The 23,411-nt window shown below is 40.0% G+C and overlaps 1 protein-coding gene across 9 annotated transcripts in view; it reads right to left on the reverse strand.

Annotated features, from left to right (window-relative positions):
* GREB1 (growth regulating estrogen receptor binding 1) overlaps positions 1-22,455 on the reverse strand; it is a 102,020-nt gene extending 79,565 nt beyond the window's left edge. For 3 of the 9 annotated variants that reach the window (XR_015795263.1, XM_025163188.2, XM_025163183.2), the window contains exons 1-2: positions 3,105-3,277; positions 2,609-2,869 (exon numbers count right to left, since the gene is read on the reverse strand). The gene's annotated coding sequence lies outside the window, so the exon portion shown is untranslated. Of the gene's footprint in view, positions 1-2,608; positions 2,870-3,104; positions 3,302-22,001 lie in introns of those variants that run through there. The other 6 variants (XM_088135999.1, XM_088136006.1, XM_025163185.2 and 3 more) reach the window with 5 other exon arrangements.
* Between the last annotated feature and the right edge of the window lie 956 nt (positions 22,456-23,411).

Raw genomic sequence — 23,411 nt, forward strand, 5'->3', positions numbered from 1 at the left:
CCTCTATACTGACAAGATTTAGTATCACTTTGAAAAGCAATCAGTCTACTTTTGAAAAACAGAGGGCAATTCAATTTAAAGCGTAACACATTCAAAGTTTGTCCATAGACTCTAATGCAACCTCAGAGTACTTAGCTTTAACCAGATGTCAGGTAGCTGTTTAGATTTAAGTTTAAATACAAGCCTCCGTGGCAGAACTTTTGAAATATTCTCCATTAAAGAACCCTGGTATTTTTCCAGCCCCTATGACAAAACGCAATCAATATAACAAAAGCAAGGCTCAGTGATCTCTAAAGCAGTCTTTTCAGCCTCTCTCCTGAATGATGGTGCTTTTTTGCACTAAAGCATACAGTAGTACAGTGACTTTAACTCAGAGCTGTCAGGTTTGTTTATGTAGACTTCAACATGTCTTCAAATATTGCCTTCCCTCTATATAAACATTTACGGGTTTTTTAGGTCCCTCTCAATCTGAATCCCTTAAACTGATTTTTTTTAAAAATGAGGGAGAATGATGATGATCTGCCTTATAGGGGTGTTGCAACAATGCACTTTATACCCAGGAGTGCACTACAGTAGTTATAATTCTGAAAACCATTTTAGAATGAGCCTCATCAAAACTGTCTTCGATTTATAAACAAGTTAAATGTGTTGGGAAAATGAGACTACAATCTTACATTCAATTACCCAGCAGGAAGTTCTGTTTAACTCAAGTCAGCTAAAACCAAACAAGAGACATTATGATTAGACAAATTTCACACATCACACTAAGGCATGGTTTATTAAATAAAGCACAATCAGCTGGGTTAACATAAAATGCAAAGCAATAAACCAAATAAACCACATTCTGGCTTAACATATTATACTAACCAGAAAAAGTGGCTCAAAAAGAAAATTATTAGTACAAGCTACCAAACCATATTCATAAAGTATGAATTACTGTTACTTACAGTTACAAGCTGCCATGATATTGTTTTAAATGCTGAAATACTGCATGTGGGTATTTTAAATTATCTTGTTGAGTTTCTAAATTCTTGAGGCAAACAAAACTGACTTACAACCATTCATCTGTTAATATGTAGATTAGAACCATAATCCAGTTTTCGGAAGCAAGATTCAAATGCAGTCGCAGCAGGCAGGATTGTTTGAACAAAAAACTGATCTAATAAAAATTTATTAAAATCAAATACAACATTTCTAAGATGTTTCGTTAAGTATATTCCAGACTTTATTGCAATTTGTGTGCTTGTCTTTTTTTCTTATATTTACCTAATCATTACAACCCCTTTCATACAGACAAAAAATAATTCAAAATGAGAAACATGCTGGCATTAACTTAATTCGTACAAATGACTTCTAGGCTGCCTTTATTACTTATATTTTTAGCACAAAACAAGTGTGCTGAAAATCCAGCTAGCACACAGTCTTCTACATAAAACAAATTTGACCTTGGTGCATTAACTTGTCTGTTGAGCTTTTCACACATGTACTCTAAGAGCACATGGAAAATATAAACATGTCAGTTTGAAATTACCTATCACACTTTCCCATTGTACATGGGAACTGTAGTTTTGTGACTCCAAAGGCCCAAGAGACTTCAATTTTAAGGAAGGATGTATGTGAAGTGAAGGGCCATGAAAACTAAATTTAATTCTATAGGAGAGACATATTCTCAAATTCTGCTGTGCCCTGTGAGCAGAAAGACAAATTATCAACTGAAAAAATAAATTATCAGGACCAGGGAGGTATAAAGTGTGCAAATTTCTCCTGAAAACAAAGTTTTAAATGTGAAAAGAATTTTAAACATTAATTCTGCATACAAATTCAGTCTTACATATTTAATACAGACAACCTACAGACAAAATTGTATAAAGACTAACAGGGCAGGGGGAGCCTCGGAAAAATATCTTCCTTAATCATCTTTCATCTGCTTTTAAATATAACTAAATCCACTAAATCACAGGATGAAAGAAGAGGATGAGATTTTAAAAAGTCAAAACATTATTTTCTGACCCCAACAGAGTCCCATCACTTAAGGCCTTGGGTTTTTTCCATACTATGTGTAGCCAAGGAAAAGACTAATGTTTCTGTGAGCAATCGTGAAAGGGATACTGTTGGTAAAACAGATCTTTGGAATAAATTGTTGGGGGATCAAACTGTATGTTGTTTCTTGTGCCATTATAACAATGCATGTGTATTATGAACTATTATAGTCCTTACTGTAAAGTCAAGGTGGGGAGAAATAGATCCTGATCCATCTGTAGGTCACTGGAAAATTTCTAATACATCTCCTGGAACCTGCTGATAGCTGAAATTCTTGCAAAGTACAATGAGCTTGATAGACCTTGGTCTCTTCCTTCCAAATATTTACTTTCTCAAATGAGAGAGCATGCTTAAGACCTTTAAATGCATAATAATGAACACACACACTAAAAAAAAAAAAAAAAGTGGGCTGGTGGGTGGAATTCTAGTGAAGGTTAATGGTGGCGATAGTAGCTTGACGTGAGTCTACTTCTGGGCCTGGTAACTACAGTATTCTTTACTAGATCTGAAAATACTAGCAACTCCCGAAGAACCCTTAATTTTTGCACAGAGCAAAAATCTACTATACCTTATAGAGACGAAGCTCCAATTTACCCCTTGCAAGTCAATCCCGTGCTTGAAACATCACAAGCAAACCTTGCCAGAGAGCCTTTTGCAAAGGTGGCTAATCCCAGCTGCTGCTGCTGTGGCCGCTGCTGCTCTCGGTGCCAACATTAGCCTCACTGAGTTTGTCTTCCTTTGATTCAGAGAAGACAGGCTGTCAGCCTGACTGAGTAAGCCTCTGGAAACAGCACAGCGTTGGTCAGGTCACCCTGACACAAACATTCTTCTGTGACAGCACAACAAGGGAAGGATTCAAAATTATCTCTGTTACAAGCCGTGGCCACAACGGAAACAAAATAAGGGCTGCGCCATAACCCAGCAATCTGTTCTACAATAATTTTTGTGCAAGATGGGCTGGATAATAAAGAGCGATGGGTTTCCCCCACCCCCCACCCCCAGCTTATGTCTTATTAACACTGAAGTGTTGCACTAGGTCACCTTGCTCCTAGTCGGGTGCTTACCAGTCTGTCAGTCTGCAGCAGAGTTAATGTCAACCGCTCCCCGCTTCCTACAGCCTTTCGGATGGAAGAGGGCTACACTTTGCACCATATGGATTTTGCTAAAAGTCTTCCTAGCTGGACGTGTGTGCCTGTTTTAAACGGCTCTTTTTGATGACACAGAAGGAAAGGCTGGTAGGCAACCAAACAGAATGGAACAAAGTGGAAGAGTTGCTTGTCTGCTATTTAGTCCTTGAATGGCACGTCTGGGGCTGTCTACCAAAAAGTGAGCCCAGCCTTTTATTTCAATTAATTAAATAGGATCATAGAACTGGGAGGGGCCACTTAAGCCTCCAAACTCAACCTCCTGCTTAGCGCAGGAATCCCTGTGAAGCCTTCCCTGAGAGACGGCTGCCAGTTTCTGCTTGAGCACATCCACGGAAGGTGACCTCACCACCTCCTTTTAGTGATCTTCCCGTATATTTGCTTTATTTTCTGTCAAGTGAAAAATTACAAAGAAGCAGAGATTTTGGAGGGCTCTGGCTGTTCCATGCAAAGCTTTCAAGACTATCTGCAGAGAATGTATTTTTCCCCCAAGTCAGGTTGAGATTTGGGGGCTGAAAAAGGTTCTGCAATGCACACCCTGTAAGATTTAGAAGTTTGAAGCATACTATAAAAATACTTAAGTAGCAGTTAGTGGTGGGGGGGGGAAGGAGGAAGAAAAACAACAAAAGGGAGCTGCTTGAATGCTTTTTCTTATAGACACACATTTTTTTCTCTCCTTTTTAAAATTTTTTTCTTAATCAGTATATTAAATCCCATCTTTAGAATTCTCACTTCCACCCTCACTTTAGTGTAAAGCTTACGCCACAGCGATAATAATATTAATACTACTTCCTTTTCAATCTTTTCAAAATCGTAATAACTCTTGAAGCCAAAAGGGAAGCAGACAGGTTAGACTAGAGCCTTTCTATTAATGATTGGTGAAAACAGACAGCACAGTTTCCCTCCCATTTTGAGTTGGGAAATGCGTGAACCTGAACTGAAAGCCCTAAAAAAATATTACAGATAAAAACCAAAGACCCTCCCTCAACTCTCCCTAAGGCCTCGGCCTACAAGTGTGCTTCCAGTATTAAACATGGCTTTTTCCCTGCCTCAAGGTTGCCCACCTCTGACGCAGAGCCTCTGCTGGAAGAGACAGATTGGCTATAAAAGTGACCTTCCCCGGTGCTGATTAGGCCAGAGAGAGAGAGAGAGAGGGAGAGAGATTGCAGTTATAATTAAGACTAATTCATGTTATAAAGGTATTGTAACAAATATGTATTTATTTGACGGATTTAAGGCCACTCTATACAGCCCTCTAAAAGGCTACCAGAACAGCTTACACAATAATAACCACACCTCTGATGTCGCTAAGCCGGTGTTGCAACAATTTGGCCTCTATTTTCTCTGTAGAATAAGGGCTCTTCCTCACAGCCCGTTGAAGTGCTTTCCTCCAGCCCTTGAATTGGCAGAGCAGGAAGTCCGCCAGAAGGGTCTGCACTAAAGAAGCACAAGGATGGCAAGCCCCACAATAAATTCCAGCATTGCGCAAGGCCCTCCTTTACACTGCTATATCGTGATGCCACTGCGGGGCGGGTCTTGCCCACTGATGTTCCTGCATGCTCGGGTGCCACAAAAGCACAGCTGATTCTTGGCTTGCTGGAAGAATGCAGGTCAGCCAGTCAAGCTCCATGCCCTTTCCTTCCATATGGAGACGCAGACCACCAAGCCTGACCGGTCCAACCTCATGGGGCCTTGAATGAAACAGATGGCCCTCTGCCACCCACCTACTCCTTTTCACTTAGGAATGCACTGTAGTTACTCTTCTGGTAAAGTTTATTATAGCAATGCTTAGCTCTAGTGGCACTACAAAATCAGGGAAAGAGACACCTGGAAGAAAATAATACAGGCTATTGCATACTTCTTGAAAATGTAAGTATTAAGTCTGTTTGTTAAATTCATTTTTAAAACTCTCAGCAGAACATTCAAGTACTAATTTAAAAAAAAATACAAGGTCACTTTACCCAAGAAACAAGAAAAAATATGATTATTGTAGCTGATCATGATGAATAATACTTAAGCAAGCTCTCCCATTCTTTTTCAATAGAATGCATTATTTAACAAATGAAGTGGGCCTTTGCCCAGAAAACAGAGAATGTTTTCATATGAAAATATATTGGATATATCAGGCAAAGGTAAAGGTTCCCTTGGGTTAAATTCAACTTCTGGTGATTACAGGGACTCACCCAGGCTTGGCAACAATGTGGAAATGGTTTGCCACGGCCTTCTTCCAGAATGATTTCCCAATTTTCCCATTTAACCTCCAGCCTTGGAATTCCCTGAGGGCCTCCCATCCAAGCATTACCCAGCCAACCCTGCTTAGCTTCTGAACCTTGATAAAGTTGGTCAAGTGCTGCCCCCACCTGCCAAGCTGCATTGGGTAAAACTGATGGAGGTGGTATAGGTGGAGCATATGCCCACACCATCACTATTACGTGCCTAGTTTGGAAAATCCAGTGGGAAAATGGAGGCCAAGAACAGAGACAGTGAATGGGAGCTTGTCCTCCCCATCCATGCATTCATTCCAGAACCAATAACCTGATAAAAGATGCTCACTTTTACATTAAGCAGTATTATACCAAAGGGAAGATACCACTATGAAAGTCTAATGTCACATGTAGGAGTAAGGCCAAGCTGATGCCAACCAAATGTGCTGGACTTCAGTAATTTCCAGCTAGCAAAGCCAGTCACCTTCATTAGGCGGTCTATGAAAGTTTCCAGGTTCCTCCTGTCCTTTTCTACTCAAATCCTCTCTTTTCCTTTGCTCCCAGCAGCCTGAAACATGCTCCACTGTGCTTTCATCAAATCCAGGGGTTTCTTTTGCTGCTGTTGGTTGTGGGATCTTTAAGACTTCCAGGATTTTTCTCATATTTGGCTACCGCCTTCTTTTTTTCCCCCCAGGTGTAAACTGTGTCTCAGTCAATCTGGGGATATACCCAGATGGCTTTTGTTAATGAAAAAGCTACCCAAAGATAGCACTAAACAACCTAATTTGCAATAGGTCCTGGTTTCAGTCACAGATTTCTTAAACCTAAGAGCTACCTGGAGAGATGGCTGCCAAAAAAAAAGTGGAGAAAAAGGAAGATCAAAATGGAAAACCCTCAAAACTACTTTGAGCCTATACAGTATCAGTATTCCTACTTAGTGTAAGGTCATTCTTTAAAGTATACCAGAAGTAATGACCCTGAAAGCAATTTATATGACTATATCCTTTCTCTCTCCCCTCCTTTCCCTCTCTCTGTTTATTCCTCCCTTGAAAAAATGCTTTATTTGCTTTTCTGTTCTTGCTTCTGTGTAACATGAACTCTTTCACACACGGTAAAGTTCAGCCTAATTGATTTGTCTGCAAGGACTTCCTCAGATACTATCTTGAGGGAGAACAAGCCACAGAATGCCTTATACGATATTGCATTAACATTTTTCCTGTTTCTCTTTTCTTTTCCCATCTTCTTTACAAATTCTGTATATAAGTCATAAACTCGTGCTTGACTTTGTGAACCTTACATACTGGCAGTCCAAACAGAGATATAATTTACCATCTATTTAGAATTTTCAAAGGAATGGGATTATTTGTGCTATTGTGATGAACAAGAAGGCTAGAAGCCAAAAGGTGCTCTGCTCCTTTAGACTTTATCTCTGTAACAGATTTTCCCCCTCAAACTGCCTGAGATATTTCAGCACTTGCAAAAGAAAATCCCACAAGCCACTCAACTAAAAAGCAGAAATATAACTGAGTAGAAATATAACAACAATAAATTAAAGAATTATGTGATCTGTTCTTCCAAAATAACCTTTAGTAGTCACCACATTTTGCTTCGAGGCAGAGCCTGCTCTATTTTTTCTGGAAAGAAAGATGGTAAAAAAAGTGCTGGATAAACATTGGAAAATTACCAGTGGAAGAACAGCATTATTTGGAAATTCCATGAAACAAGCAGGGCAACTGTACAATTCCTCATCTGGAAGCATTAATAGGATTGCAAGGGTCAAAGGAGAGATGAGGTTTATTGAATTCTGCTCCTAGCAGTGAAGCACAATATCAATACTAACAGTTGCCAAGGCCATCTTTTATCTGTTTAATGTAATTGTTTTAAAGTTAAACATATATTAAAATATTAATAAGTGGGATGTAAGTATTTCAATAAAATCTGATGTCTCTAATAAATCCAGATAAACAGATATATACCTCAATATACATCAGGAACAGCAGAGGTTCAAAGATTTCAACATATGGGATACTGGACATAAAATTCTCTGAAAACTGTTAACATCAAGATAGAATGCTCCTACCACCAATTCAATATACAGTGATCCCACATGCAAATTTGAATATCTACAGTATGAAAGCTGGTTCTCAGGTTGATCAGACATCTACTAGCCATTTCCAGAACAATCAACATGTACAGTCTGCTCCTTTCCCATAAGATATAAGCCTCCTTCCTTTTACATAAAAAGCACATATTAAAAGAAACAGTATTTCCCCTTCCCATTTTGCCCATTTATTTATTTGTCAAATATATATAGCTGCCCATCTCACAAAACAAGTGACTCTGGGTGGCGTGCAACAAAGCTAAAACAGTTAATAAATGCTTAAAACAATAACTTTATCATCATCATCATCATTAAAAACTAAAAAAAGCAAAGCTAAGAAAAAGAAGTAATGGGCGAAGGGATGTTAATAATAATGGAGCCACCTCATTAGTTCACCCGTCCCCTGGGGTCCCCAGGCCTGATGGCACAACCACGTCTTGAGGGACCTTGGGAAAAACAAAAGAGATGGAGCCAGCCTCACCTCAGGGGGGAGGATATTCCACAATGCAGGCGCCACAGCAGAAAAGGCTGACCACCTAGGGCCTGCCAGATATAGCTCCCTAGATGACAGAATCCATAACATGCCCTCTCTGCTAGATCTGGTGGGACAGGCAGATGTAATCGGGGAGAGGCTGTCCCTCAGATAGCCTGGTCCCATACCATGTAGGGCTTTAGAAGTCAACACCAGCACCTTGAATTGGACCTGGAAACGAACTGGTAACCAATGCAACTCACAAAGCAGAGGTGTAATGTGAGTTCTACTAGGAACACACAAAACTGCTTGCACCCCAAGCTTTTTGTGGAATTATGGCTTCTAGATAAGAACATCACATAGAGATGTAGATGGTTGTCACAGACATTTACACCCAATGACTAATAAATTACACTTAAGGTCAGACTACAATGTTGGATAATCAATATATGATTTTACTTACATACATAATAATCAACGGAAAAGTGTCCTCAAACCAGCAGGGAGAAGGAAAATGATTTTACTTCTCTCTGCCAGGGCCCTACCAACATTGTTATCCCTTTGGGCACCAGGTCTGTTTTGTCTGTTATATGGTACATAAGAAATTCTTTCTTCTCCTTCCTCCTCCCTTTTCCTTGTTGGTATTTAATAAAAAAACAGCTTTTGGAGAAACAATTTTAAAACAAAATTTTCACTGTGGTCTCAGCATTTATATGAACCACTGTTTGTTTGTCTGTTTGTTTACCCTGCTTATTGCTACTTACTATGAAAATGAAAATGAGATCGTGGCTAACCAACGGCCTTGGCACAATTATGCTTACAAAAAGACCCTGTGATTGCTGTGCCAAGCCAATTTCATTGCTCCTGGCATGTGCTGCCAGCAAGCATCACACTCCTGAGGCGTCTGTAGCAAGCTGGGATTTTGTGAAACTGATGAAGTTGTGATATCACAACACAAACTCCATAACATACTTGCATGCAGCTTTGCAATACAAGGAGTGTGCATCGTGATGCTGTTTTGCTACCTTCCCTCCTTGCTTCCCCAAAGGCACCCATGTTACACTCACGTAAAGTCTGCATCACTACCAACAAATACAGTGCCATTTCAGTCACAAGATGCAGAATATACCCTCTCATAAATCTGCTATATAGCTAAAAATTAGTGGGAGTATGGCCCAGCAAAGGAGCAAGTCAGAAATAATGTATGTATATCAACCCCATGGGCAGAATCCCAGAACCTGTTTTCAAGACCAGGACACATATGTATTGCACATTTTGGATTAATTATTTTCCCCTAGGAAGGCAAATTGTTTCTGACATCTGCAAATTGGCTTCCCCACTACTACCAAATAACCACAGCTAGTTTCAACATATGTTGAACTTGACCTGTAATTCAGAGAGTGCTATTTCCGTTCTGGTTTAAGTTATATTTATATATATACAAGTATTTCTCATAAGCATTGGGACAGAGAAGAAGCCACAGAACAGCATTAGTACAAGATAGCACAATGATATATTATGACAGGTTTTTAGAGTAGGATTTCAACTAATAGGCAAATACACAGTAAATGCCACAGATCACATAATCCTTCGGTCAACCTGTTTAAAACTTTGGTGTTGTTCCCACTATATAAATCAGGAGTGAGCTACCAGCAGCTCTCAGCCTGCATGGGATTCCCAAAGCCCTTCTCCATGACATTCCTATCAAGTCCCTTCTACCTTCCTTTCAGCACCAGTTATCTCAAAGCGCCCAAGACTGCTGGGAAGGCAAACCAAAGCTTCCACTCTCAGCAATCCCAGCTGAACTGAAATCCAAGGGGTAGCACGATGGCGAGATTCAACCTCCATTCTCCAGCAATACTGATGTAGCTAAGATCCATGGGGAGGGAAGGTGAAAGGGGTGTGGGCCAGCATTCCTGTTTGTCTGCTGCAGTTCAAATCTTAGCTGCATCGAGATCAGTAGAAGAGGAAAGGTTGGTCTGCCCACAGATAACGCAGCTTCCTATCTGTGTGCGGCCCGGCGGATAAGTAAGTTGACCACCCCTTATACAAATGAAGAACTGAGATCTTCACAGTTCTCTCATTCTTCAGACCCCTGCACTGAGATGACCATTTTCAAATGACGTGTCCTCGTGACACTGCCTTAATGTCACCCCCAGCCCAGAGATGAGGCTGCTTTAAGTCACCTTTAGCTGTTCCAAAGTAACATTTTCGTGCTTCTCCCAACTCAATTTTTGCTACGGACATGACCTAGCACTCTCCATTAACAATGTGGCTGATGATGCAGTCGGGTTGGGATCTGCCCAGCTCCTATTGGCCACTTTAGACTGCCTGCCTCCTCCCCTTTGGTCACTGGGAACTGCTTTCCACGGCCATTTTGGTTTAGCCACAGGAGATACCACCCACCTTCCTGCAGCGTGCCTGACCAGCCCTTTCTGAAGGGCTTGTCAGATTTTAGGCAGGTTCCCTAGGCAGTTTTGAAAGCACTTTTAGACCTGTGGTTTAAAATAAAAATCAAACACTGATTTATCACTGTTTTGAAAGAACACTGTGCTTAAAGAGCAGCACTCCATAAAGCATTAGTTTTATGGTATACAGAAGGTCCTTTTAAAGCAGGAAAGAGAGGCAGGTCCTGCCAGCTGTGTGCCGCTGGTTCTGTCACTAATGAGTGCATTACAAGTTTTCACGTGGCTATACTTTTTTGTGTTTTTATTACTTTGATTGCAGATGATGGTAACATTTTGTCTATCCTGTGCCATTTTCCTCATTCCTTGAGTTACTTCCAGATGCTGTTAGACATTCTTGCTTTGTCTGCCTCCCAACCTACAATTGCATTAGCTACAAGTCACAGAAAAAACAAAACAGTAGTTTGATTCTGAACTTGCAGGCAATAGTATGTGCATTTTAATTGTATCCAGTGTTAAAACCTCTGCAACCCAATTGTATACACTATATGTTTGCTTAGAAGTAATTCCATTTATACTCCCTGGGCTAACACTTATCTAAATATACATAAAATTAATCACTTAAAAAAAAAGCTAAAAAAAACAAATAAGGTTGCCTTTTTCATTCAAATGTACTATTTTTGTTGACATATAAATGTAATCAATTTAATTACATTCATATAATTAAATATGCCAGGCATCATTATTTGCATGACAACTCTGATTGGACAACATACTGGAAAGGAACGAGTAGCTTTTTTAACCTGTTATCAGTATGCCAATTGTATTTATTACTTTAGTACAGTGTTTCTCAACCTTGGCCACTTTTAAGATGTGTGGATTTTAATTCTGGGAGTTGAGGTCCACACATCTTAAAAGTGGCCAAGGTTGAGAAACACTGCTTTAGTAGTTAAGTTTTTTTCTCTAATAAATTACCTCTAAAATATGAGAGCTGTCTTAGATTTGCTGAGAATACAATAATGAGATGGGATGTTGTTTTTTAAGTCTACTTTTCTCTTTTTGGAAGTGGGATGATCTTAAATTCCTTTTCTTTTAGGTAAGTACAGGTATGGCATGGTCATTATAATATGTGAACATAAATATCATGGATAAGTAAGATACAAAAACTTCACAAGGAACTTTAGTTAATCACTTCAACTGGGTTTCCTAAATTCCAGGCCTAAATCCCAGATTTGTGATTCTTGCCCTGTCTTTTTGTCATATACTTTCAGAACTGCAAATTATCTTACTGACATTTCTGCATTCTCAAGTAACAAGAGACCTCAAGACCTGGGCTTCTGTTAATGAAGGAACAGTAACTTGAAGAAAGCCTTCAAGTTCACCAGAGTATTTTTTTTTTTTTAATGGAAACCTGTTGTGCCCTAAAAACAAATTAGGGAAGAACAGTCTCTTGGGAACAAGAAAACAGTATAAACTGAGGGAAGAACAAAACTGTGTTTTGCAGAGACAGCACGTACAGCACAGCGTGTTGCCTTGCACACCAAAGCTTGGCACCTCATCCTGTCCGTTAGAAAGAGTACGGGCTACAGAGTTTCAGGTTTCAACACCAAAAAGAAGAAAATGCCATTCTGAATGGATTCTCACTGAGTGTATGCTGAAAGAAAATCACCCCACGAACGTGGGCCTGAGCCAGCCATACTCTGAGATGGAAAAGTTAAAACATTTTCTCTATCCCCTTGCTGTTGTCTCATTGTCACCTGAATTTTGGTAGCCTTTCCCACCTGTTGAGAAAGGCCCAGTATGAAGGGAACAAATGATCTCCAGAACTCTATCTATCTATCATTTTGAAATGTTTCAAGAACGGCAAGAGATTATTTTTCCCCACTGCTGAGAGTTTCCTAGCTCAGGAGAGCCCAACCACTCCTCTGACCTTATGGTGGCCCTCCCAGGGCTGGGCCTTGGGACTGAAGCACAGCACCCCACAGGCCAAGGGCAAATAATCCCCCAGGGACTAACAGATGATAGGATCCAATAGGCTCAACATCAATATTTGGATCTATGTAATGATCTGTAGGAATAAACTGGAGGAATTGGAGGAAGAGCCACAACCAACACAACAGTCAGATAAAAGAAATTCGAGTCCTAGGCAGAAATGTAATTTGAGTAAACATCTCAGATGACCCTCCTTAGTTCTCATGAAGATAAAGGGAGGGAGGGGGGAGGTTTGCAAGATTCTCTTACTGTAACCTTATAATAAAAGTAGTATTAGCATTCACAAGTTTGATTTCCTACCTCAAAGGGCCAACAATCTGACACAGTACAATGTGGCCTGACATTGCTGACCACAGTATCTTTTGTTTCTTCTTATTTTAAGAATGTTTTATGGTTAGGTGGCAGGGAGTGAGTATAGACACAATTACATGCCCATTTTTTTTTTGATGATGATGATGATGGTTGGTCACAAAGCTAGATGTTTAGATTGGATTTGGCATTTTTGTCCATCTATCGAGTCCTTCCCAAGGACCTGGGATAGGCAAATGTTCTTGGTTGATGGTGTTAAAGGTATTGTTGCAGGATATAAGCTGTTCCAAGTAAAGCTGCCTTTTGCAATTGACTGATGGTGATTTTTGTCAATGCCGATGGTCTTCAAGTGGTACTCCAGAAGTTTCAGGTTTGCACCTGAGGCACCTATTACTATTGGTACTATCTTTGCTTTCTTTTGCCATAGTCGTTCTACTTCTATTTGCATGTCTTTATATCTTGTGATCTTCTCCAATTCCTTCTCTTCTATTCTGCTGTCTCCAGGTATTGCAATGTCCACTATCCAGATTTCTTTGTTTTTCTTATCAACAATTGTTAAGTCTGGGGTGTTGTATGGCAGGTGCTTGTCTGTCTGAATTCTAAAGTCCCAAAACACTTTAGCTTCTTTATTTCCTATTACTTTATCTGTTTTGTGGTCCCACCAGTTCTTGTTTGCAGGCAGTGAGTATGGACACAATTACCATTATTATTATTATTATTATTATTATTATTATTATTATTAAATATATATATATTGATTTCCTACCCACCTCTCCAGGTAACTGAATAAAGCTTATTCTCTGGTAATACACATCCATCTAAAAAGAGGTCCTCATAATCCCATTAGGATTGAAAATTGCATACCTGTATCACTGTATACTTATGGAAAGGGTTAGGCTGATATATCAGAAATATGAGATAATAAGGCTCTACCAAGGTAGTCAAAATGTGTAGACTATAAAAAGGGAAACCACACACATTTTAGAAGAAGACAAGTGTAGATCTTCATAATGACAACATATGCTTGTTTCAGCCAACCTGCAAGGAAAATGTCACATATGCAGCTCACATGATTGGGATGGTCTGAATACACTGAATAGCTCTCTGTGTGGCTGGTCGCCTTCTGTTTTATGATGCTATCCTATGAAAAGCAGGTAATGCAACTTAGTAATAACACATTGTCAAAGTCCTGAGGCACAAAAGTCTGGCATAGGACTTCAAGGGTAAGCTCCTGGTTTTTATGTATGACCATCAAACCATCTTCTTGGACCAACGCCACTATTAACCACAGAGAAACAACCAACCAGCCTTGCACTGCTGCCAATGCTGGAAATAACACTTGATTGCTTTCCAGTCATAGCTGAAGCCAAATTAAGACCATTTTGGATGTGTAATGGGAAAGATGAGAGCTTGCCCTAAACCTCAAGTAGCAGACTATCATGGGACAATCATCCTTGTATCTAGGGCTACCTGATTTGGATTGCAAAAACCAGGACAAGCAAGAGGCAGCAGCAAAAAGTTACACTTTTATCAATCTTCTTGGTACCATTTCATGGACATCTGGGTTTCTGCAATTCAGATAGGATAATCCTACTGTACAGCAGCACCTGTGGGGTGGGCGGGCAAGTGAGGGCAGACTGATGAAAGTAGCATTGCAACACAAATCCTGTGCCTTTTGCACATGCCACCGCAAACATACAAAAAAGGTGAAATCTAAAGTGTTTAAAATTACCGGATTAAATGGGAAGAGAAACCTAACTGGATGAGAATTACTCTTTCTAGCCCACCTGCCACCTCTGCTTGCCACTTCAGGTGGAGTGAAGCAAACCTATATTAAATGATTTGCAAACAGAAATCTTAACATTGTTGGAGGAGGATACAGTAGAATAGAATCATTATCCATTGTAACTATATTGTCTAGGTTTCTTGTATACAGAGACTGGCTTGGTTTTATGGTCTCACAAGAGACTATTTTATAGGGGAGCAGAAATGCTATTATCTATTCCCTTATAAAAATTAAGAGGACAATATCACACTCTAAGCAACTTTCTCAGCTTTCCCCATTTTTTTTTTCTTCCTGAAAAGAGACCAATTACATGGCAGGGGGCAAAGGATGAGGATGAGATAACAGCATTTAGCTGTTACTTTGATGTCCACAGGCATCATCCTCAGCAACTGACCAATGAAAACAAAAGAGTCTCTTGGGTTGCTGGGAATCCCGTCATTCTTCTCACCACCTTTTGATACCCCAAAGCGTTCTATACTCTGACCTCTGCTCTTAGACACAAAGATCTCATTTGAAGAATCATCAGCCATGTCAAAAATTCTTTCCAAATCTAGCTACTCAGCAAAGGATTTCTTTACTTTTCTCACACTGCTATTCTTTTTTAAGACACCACTGGGATTCAAAATGTGCTCTTTCTTTCTTTCTTTCTTTCTTTCTTTCTTTCTTTCTTTCTTTCTTTCTTCCTTCCTTCCTTCCTTCCTTCCTTCCTTCCTTCCTTCCTTCCTTCTTTCCTTCTTTCCTTCTTTCCTTCTTTCCCTCTTTCCTTCTTTCTTTTTCGGTGCCTTCTTTCCATATGCAATCAACAACTGCATCTTTTCCTTAAGAGTTTCTAATCATGTAGTATTTCCTTCTTTATGCATTAGTGGCACATTATGCAATCAAACATTCTAGTGTAAATATATTGTGCATATACAAATTTCTGGTCCATCTTTCTATTGAGTATGCATCACTCAACTTTTGTACAATTTTCTTGTTTTAATCTGCATACCCAAACATTTCTCCCAGGCAGGAATCAATTCTGCACCTTACTCAACTTATATTCAAGAATATTTATTTAAGAAATTGCCAGAGCAGTAGCAGGGGGACAGGAAGGCTGGTCATGTGCCGGTTTATAAGTAGAGCTGGGAAGGATTCAGGTTCTTAATGCTTTCCTGGTTATGACAACTGACTATTCCTAGTTGTAAAAGTTGCAGCTATGAAAGAACAAAGCTGCCTTTGGAGGAGAGTTGGGGAAGGAGGAATGTTCCCAGGGCTCTCCCTTAGAGCAACCAAAGATGTCTCAAAGGGAGACAAAAGGAGAGGAAGGTCAAATTAACCTTGACTTTGGGGACCAATGTGCTGTAGGTAGAGGAGGTCATCTTTTGATCTCTCAGCTCATTTGATGAGCTCAGATGAGTTGCTATTGTTCTACATCTATTTCATAAGGCAGTTGAAGAAAAATGGGTTGATCTCATGTACACTAAGCTTCTTGTAGGGAGGAACAGCTATAAATGGCCTTTCTTTTCAACACAAAGTATCAGTTGGTGAAACAACTGAGACCCTAAGCAAAGAGCATCCATGGTGGTGGTGGGATATTCAGTACATATTTACATACATAGATGTCTATCACGCTATACTGTTTTAGGTAAATAAAGCAATACAAAGCACAGAAAAGGGGCGGTCCAAATGAATTGAAGACACAACATGAGAAAATAGAAAGGAAACTGAACTAAATCAAGTTTCTACCAACAGCATCCACTATACCTCTCCATAACTTTCTATCCTTGTAAAATCATCCTTTCTTCTACCACTTCTGTATACTGCTTCATATACAGCATGTAAGTTCTCATCTTCTTTGAGGATCCCGTTAACTCCATCCAGCCCCTCAACCATCCAATATTCTCAGTCTTCTGTTTCCTCTCAACACATTCACTCTTCATATATTGGTTTTGCAGTTTGATTGTCATTTGTTCTTGCTATATGACTCTATAACATAGTGTACGTCTTTTGTATTGGTAAAAAAAAAAATTGTATTGAATCCACATTCGTTCTTGACCCTAGGTCTTTTTGTTTCTTCACACAAACTCCATTTCCACTGCATTCAACTTACTTTTATGTTTCTCCTGACCTACCCAACTCTCACTTATATATTACAAAGTGGGCAGAAGCTCACTACACACATAGCCATTTTCACTTTTTTGGACAAACATTCATTCCTTACAACAGACCACATACTAACTGCCATTTTTCTACTAGCATTTGTACATTTTTAAATCATTTTACAGGTGAGGAGAGAATGGGAAAAAACCTCATGTTCCACTGTTAGCACTCCCATACTCCCACTCCTTTTACCCCAGGAAATCTGTGAAGGAGGGAAAGACTGAATAGCTGCCCAATGTCTCCTGATTCAAAGTATTGTTATTTCTTTATCTGGAGATGTCCTGAGTTTGCTACTGAGTTCCTCATCTTACATTTGGTTACCTCCATAGTTTATGCTTTAACTCTATAATACAAAGTTTTGCCTTTACATTTCTGTATCCATTTAAAAAAACAGAGATTCCCCTCGTTATTTTTGACATGATAAAATTATGACAGTGTACCAGTTCTCTGTAATGCCAGAACAGTTTCATCAAATGCACTATGTGGTAAGATTTGAAAATTATACATGAACTCAAGATACCAAAAATTAGAGTTGAGTGAGAATAAACAGCTACGTCGCTTTTTTGTGTCTCATCTGACCCACTTTATAAACCTGCATTTAAGAGATATAATTAAAAATAAACACTTGGCACTACAAAAAAGATGTTTAGAATTTCCAACACACATGAAGTAACAGTAAAGAACAGAACACTTTGCCTAAGCTTCATTAGACAGCTGAGGGATATACACCAAAGTGTATTTAAATTTAGATAAAAATGCTGCTCCTGATGTTTCTTCAAAATAATCTGATTTCATCAAAAAGAACTCAGGTGTAATTTTCCATTCTTTAATTAAGCAATTTTGGCAGTATTGACCCACCCAGTAAGAGCTTCCAATAAATAAGTATTTATTAAAGTATTAAATAAGTATTTATTGGAAAAAAATTACAGCTGAGTTCTTTTTAAGCATAGAGACCATTTTGGTATATATCCCTCACCTGAGGCCCACAGCATCATTTAACATGCTGACTTCTCCTGGGATGGCAATAAGTAAGTAGCATTTCATGGCCACCTTGATCCTTCCCTTGCCTTGGCTGACCTAATGTAGAAGGCAGGGTAGTAGATGATCAGCCAAAGAAAGGGAAAGGATAACAGATCAATGTAGCGGTATGGATGCAGTGGCCACAGAGATTGCTTTCAAATCTGCTTCCTTGAATGGCACATTGGTTGGACTGCTAGGCATTTAATGAATCCATCACAATTTGGAATCACACTTCATCTAATTGGTAAGATCAACCAACTTTGATGTAGGGTGTTGTGAGAGCTCAGCTGATGATTTGTAACTGATGATTTGTGACTTGGCATTACATATTAATTTGCTCATTTTGGCTAGCTACACTAACCATAGTTTAGGTTTACGGGTGAACCCAGCCACTGCAAGGAGGCAGAGCCTGGAAGCCAAGGGACAGGAAACAGAAGCTAAGAATGTTTGAGGGAATACAGGATATAACCTGAAGGCTGGCAGCAGAGCCTGCTGATGATTTACAGCTCATAGATGTAACCTGGAGGTACAGTTTATTAAAAAAAAAAAAAGTTCTCAAAGGAATTAAAATAAAATCTCAACTCCTTTGCTTAACATCCTAAGGAAAAGATCAAGGTCATGGCCTTCCAACATTTGTTGATTCATAGAGGCCAAGTACTATCATGTTCATCAACAGCTCCAAGAGCTGAAGTGCAGGTCTTTCCCATCCTTGAATCTGAACTCTTTTTCAGCAGAAAGACGGAAAGTTGAACCTGTTCAATGCACATGCATCAGTGGGCTCTCCCCAAGCAGCATCAGAAAGAGGACAAATCAGAAAATGATTTTTACTTCTGTTACTAATGCACTTACTAATGCACTAGAAGATTCATCTCTTGAAGGCAATTGTTACAATCCATTCCAACTATGCACATTTTACTCCCAAGAATTAAGTATATATAACTTTGTACTAAATTGCTCCCTCTTTTCTCACAGCCTCACAGCTAGGACAGTCCTTTGTCTCTTTAGTTTAGCTCCACAAGCATTTTCAATCACTGACACTGCTGGTGAGAAAGCATTTTCAAGTCTCACTTTTCAAAGATGTAAATTCTTGAAAAGCCACCCCTTTAATCTACTGGAGCAAAAGCAACATAAAGAGTTACGGCATCTTGAAGACAAACACCTATGAATACAGCTTCCAAATCTTCTGCCTGCTATAATAATAGGATTTTCTCTTTACAAGTTTACAAGTTTCTCTATTTGCAGTTGTTTTTTGTTTTCAAGAGGATCTTGCGAAACGCCAAGCATAAATATAGTCCAAGACAATGATATCAGATTTATTTACTGGGGAGTAAGCATCACTATAGGCAGTGGTTTTACCTGTGCTTAGAATTGTGATTTAGCATGTCTTGTTTTACTATGATCTGCACTTTGATTGGAATTTCACATTCTGTTGGCTGCTTTTTATTTTACTTTAGGAATTTGAAATATTTATAGTGGACAGCAGTTATTAAAAAGCTGAAGACAGTAATGGAAAACATACCAGTGGAAATAGATATAGATTTACATAGTTCGAATTAAAAAAGCATGTTTTCTATATCATTTAAATTATGAGAATGCAGAAGAGTCAGCCATGGAATTAAAAAAAAAATGAAACAAAACTAATGACTTACAAAAAAGGAAGGGCCAGATCCACTATAAAAGTTGTTTACAACTCTTCAAGCACCACTGAGACAAACTAAAGATTTCTCCTGTTTTTGTTCCCTTCCTTTCATTCAAAGGGGATTACATTGGGCAACTTCCTGGTAAAAGTAATAAATAAATGTTGTTGGTTTTTTTTGACATCACAAACCCAGATTAAAAGCAACAAAACAAAAGACTGATTTTTGGTGATTCTAAAAACCATATAATGTTCTTGGCTCTATTTAATAGGGAGGACCCAATTTAAGACAGGTTGCCTAGAGCATATCAATTTAACTCTTTATCAACTAGCCTTCGGTATAGCAGCTTCTAAGGCTAAAGCTATTTACTACTTATCTGGACACTGAATATTTTAAGAAGTTCTTAAGTTCTGTAGATGCACCCTTGTTTCATGTTTCCCACTTAACAGAAGTAAAATGAAATTAGCTCTGGACGAGGGCCCTTTTTATGGTGAAATCTCTATTATGGAAGCGATCACTAGGGAAATATATTAGTCCCTGTATCTAAGTGCTTTTTGCCATTGAGGGAAGAATGTTTCATCTCCCAGAGCTTTTAAGAACTGAAGTATGGCAGGCAAAATTGTGCTGCTATGTGTTTTTTAACTCCAGAGACTGTATTTGTGATGATTTTGAATAAATATTATTGTTCTTATGTTTCTCTCTACTGGATGGGCCCCTGTGCAAAATTATATAAAAAGACAAAGTTATATCACAAATTCTTAGAGTAACTGGAATCTCAGCAATGGGACTCTATTATGTAAACTAGGGAGGGAGAATCTTTTACATAGAGAAGAATGACTTTCGTCACTGCCTCTGCCCCCAAAGAAGGTTCTTGGTGAGTTCCAGCCAGAATTGCACAAGAAAAAGAGCACACCAAGAACCAGTTGTGCCCATCTTGCTTTAAAAGTACTAGTTCCATGTTTAAGCACAGCCTGATGTCAAGCCAGACTTGTGACAAGACTTCAGTTGAGATAAAAACAATTCCCAGGCCTAAATTCACCTCACAAAAGAGCCAGTATGGTATAACCAAGAGAGTATTAGAGTTGGGCTGAAGTGACCTGATTTCAATTTCAGCCCGCAATACGTCTCACTGCAGCCGCGCCAACTCTTGACTTAACTTCTTCGGAGTACTGCTTATGAAGTTCATCTGGCACACAGAAACTTTATATATGATTGATGTAATAAACATAAGCATACAACATGGATCCCTGTGGGTATACTTGCACCAGAATGCGTTTAGGATTAGAGTATTATCCTGCATTAATACTTGTCAAAGCTTTCTTGGGAATAACCCTAGCCTAAGTAAAGAAGCAGACCAGGATATTTTTTAATAGGGGGAAATGGGTAGGTTATCTCACTGTTCAAATTAATAATACAAAGGAAAACCCAATGCAGGTAGCTGTTAACTATGACTCCTTCCCTCCTTTATTTTCCCTCCATGTAAAATATAATATATAGGCTTCCATGAAAAATAAGTTAAAGCAAGAAGCAGGAAAATAAAATCAGGATCCAGAAATTTCTTTGAATTTCTTGTAATTACAAAAGTAAAATGAGTAAAATAATGTGATAGATAGAGCAGGTCATATATTAATGCTGAGTAAGCAAGAAACCAGGGTTTCAGCTTGATTTTAGGACTTGTTTGTAAACAGAATGAATTCAAAACTCTCGCTGCTTTCAGAAAAATGAGACAAAGCCCTTAATCCTGCCACAACTAATGCAAGAAAAAAAATTGCAAGAAGAAAAAAAGAGAATGGGGAGGAAGAACTTCCTCAAGAGGATCTCTATTTCTTTAAGGGTGTTCACAGAGGACGGGAAAAGATTGATAATGTAATAAACCAATGCACACTCTGGCACGAATTATATGCATGCATTAAATAGTAACATTTGCTTTGGATTTTTTTCTCCTCTAAAAAAAGAAAGGAAAAAGAAAAGATCCCAGGCTTTTTATCTAAAAGGTCCACTAAGCTGCTGAAACCCTAAACTCTAAAACCTTGCCTGCTAAACCACGGCTGCCTTCCACCACTTGACTTGCTGAATTACCCTGGAATTTTGAAATCGACACCCCTTCTCTGCCACCTGATGGAAGTACCCATCTTTATTCAAAGTTTGGTTTCAAGGAAAAACTATTCTGAGCAAAAAGGATATGAATTCGGCTCACTTCAACCGCATCTTTGTTCCAAAGGGAACAAAGACCACCGTGAGATTCATTTCACTTGCAGAATCTTCCCCGTTTCCTCTACCCAAATCCCTTTATGGTTGTTCAGGCTTTCGATCAAGTAATGTTTGGACAGTGATAGCTGCCGGAGGCTGCTGAAAAACCATCACCTGGGTCCCTAAGAGTTTACACTTCAGTACACAAAGTAAGGGAAGCCGCACAGCCACGAGGCTAATTAATTCTTCTGGAGGTGCCAAATCAGTTGGGGTGCTATGTTCTGCTGGGAACTTATCTGGGACCCTAACCTCCCTTCCTTGCCTACGCTTTTTGCTGACCTAGGCTCTTTTCTTGTTCCTTCTGGACTGGTGGGGCTCACACCTCTCCTCTCTTTCTATTCGGAGGAGGTGAGCTGCAGCTCCCCCGCGTCCTGGGTCTTCGGGTTTCTTTCTCCCTAGCTTGTCCTTCGCATCCTTAGGGCCGGCAAAGGGGATCGGAATTTTCATACGGGGAAGGGAAGGGAAGGGGAGGGGAGGGGAGGGGAGGGAGAAGAATCTTACCTCGGTGGCTGCCTTTGTTGCCAGAAGGGATGACAATTAGTTAGGGAAACCTTCGCCTCCTTTGCCTAAAAGCAGCGTGCTCTAAAGAAAAGGAGAGGGATGCTGCTCCGTCTCTCCTCCCTCCTCTCCCTCTCCGACCCTCCTCCTCCTGCTCCTCCGCAGCTCCCTCCCACCCATCCTCTGAAAGAAAGCGCAGGCTGACCTCCTGCTCTAAGTCACTACCGCTGATCTCCTGCTTTCAAGTCTATTCTTGCCCCCACAACTTGCAGGCTCCCCTTCTCCCTACGCCACAGCGTCGCGCGCGCGCGCCCACCCTCCCGCCGGCCTCGCTCGCCCCTCGGGCCGCTCGACGCCACCATTTGCGCTGTTGCGTCCGGGCGTGTGTTTGTTTCTCTCCTCGCTTATCTTTCCCCCGAAGAATCCGCAGCAAGACGCTCGCAGCAATCCGTCCTCGGGAGGGCAAAATGTCAGTCTGGGCCCTCTGGGCCACGTGATCAAATTCCCACGAGGCATCCGCTGCCCGTTCCTGTCGATTTTGCAGCTAGCAGCAGCTCTGCTTACATACCCTTTGCAGGCCACTTCGAGGGGAGCCCAAAGCCCCGCTTCAGAGCCATTTCCTGCCAGTGGATTCCAGGCGAATGGGCTTGGGGATCGCAGCAGTCGGGATGAGGGCTGATCGACTGAAGCGTAATGCAGATGAAATAAAGTCAAAGCTTCTGACCAAGCGGGCAGGATGAGCTGTTTGGGGTGGGCTTGCCTTCCTCCCTTAGGGATTATAATTTCTGTTTGGGAGTCATGCTGGGCCTGATCCTTATTTTGGACCATCCAAATAACATTCTTTACATTCAGCACTTTTTGTCGGGTTAGGGTTAGGGTTTATTAGGCTCTAGAAATAGGCTAGAAAAATACAGTGCATTTTCCTGAAAGTTGGTGGGAAGGTGGGGGCTTCCCTTGAAAACCACAGAGAAATCAGAATCCAATGCCTAGACTTTGCCCTGCGGTGGGAATACGGCTTGCATCTCTTCAGCCTTAGGTGTAAAAAGTTGGTGGAAATCAGATCCACTCAGAAGCTGTATTAAACCTCAGTGGCATCGCACAAGATCCTAACTACCTTCTGCTGTGATGGCACAAAGCCTCGGTATCACTGTAATAGGCATGGTGGTAGAAAGAGCCAATTTCTATGCCAATTTTCTTATGCCAGTTTTCCAAGGGCTAAGCAGCCAGCTTTACTTGTGAATAAACATGGATACCAGTACACTCTGTATTATTTTTGAATAAACCTGCATATGAGTACACTACACACTTTCTCCAAGAATGAATTTAACGGTCTGTTTCTTGTGGTAATTGTGGACAATGTCCAGCCCTGATTATTGTGGCTTTTAAAATGCTATATTGGCAGGTGTCAACATC

This window comes from Python bivittatus, unplaced genomic scaffold (genome assembly GCF_059951505.1).
Source record: "Python bivittatus isolate LINGU-HERP-01145 unplaced genomic scaffold, Pbiv_v1 ctg000020_np1212, whole genome shotgun sequence".
In the NCBI taxonomy this organism is placed as follows: domain Eukaryota; kingdom Metazoa; phylum Chordata; class Lepidosauria; order Squamata; family Pythonidae; genus Python; species Python bivittatus.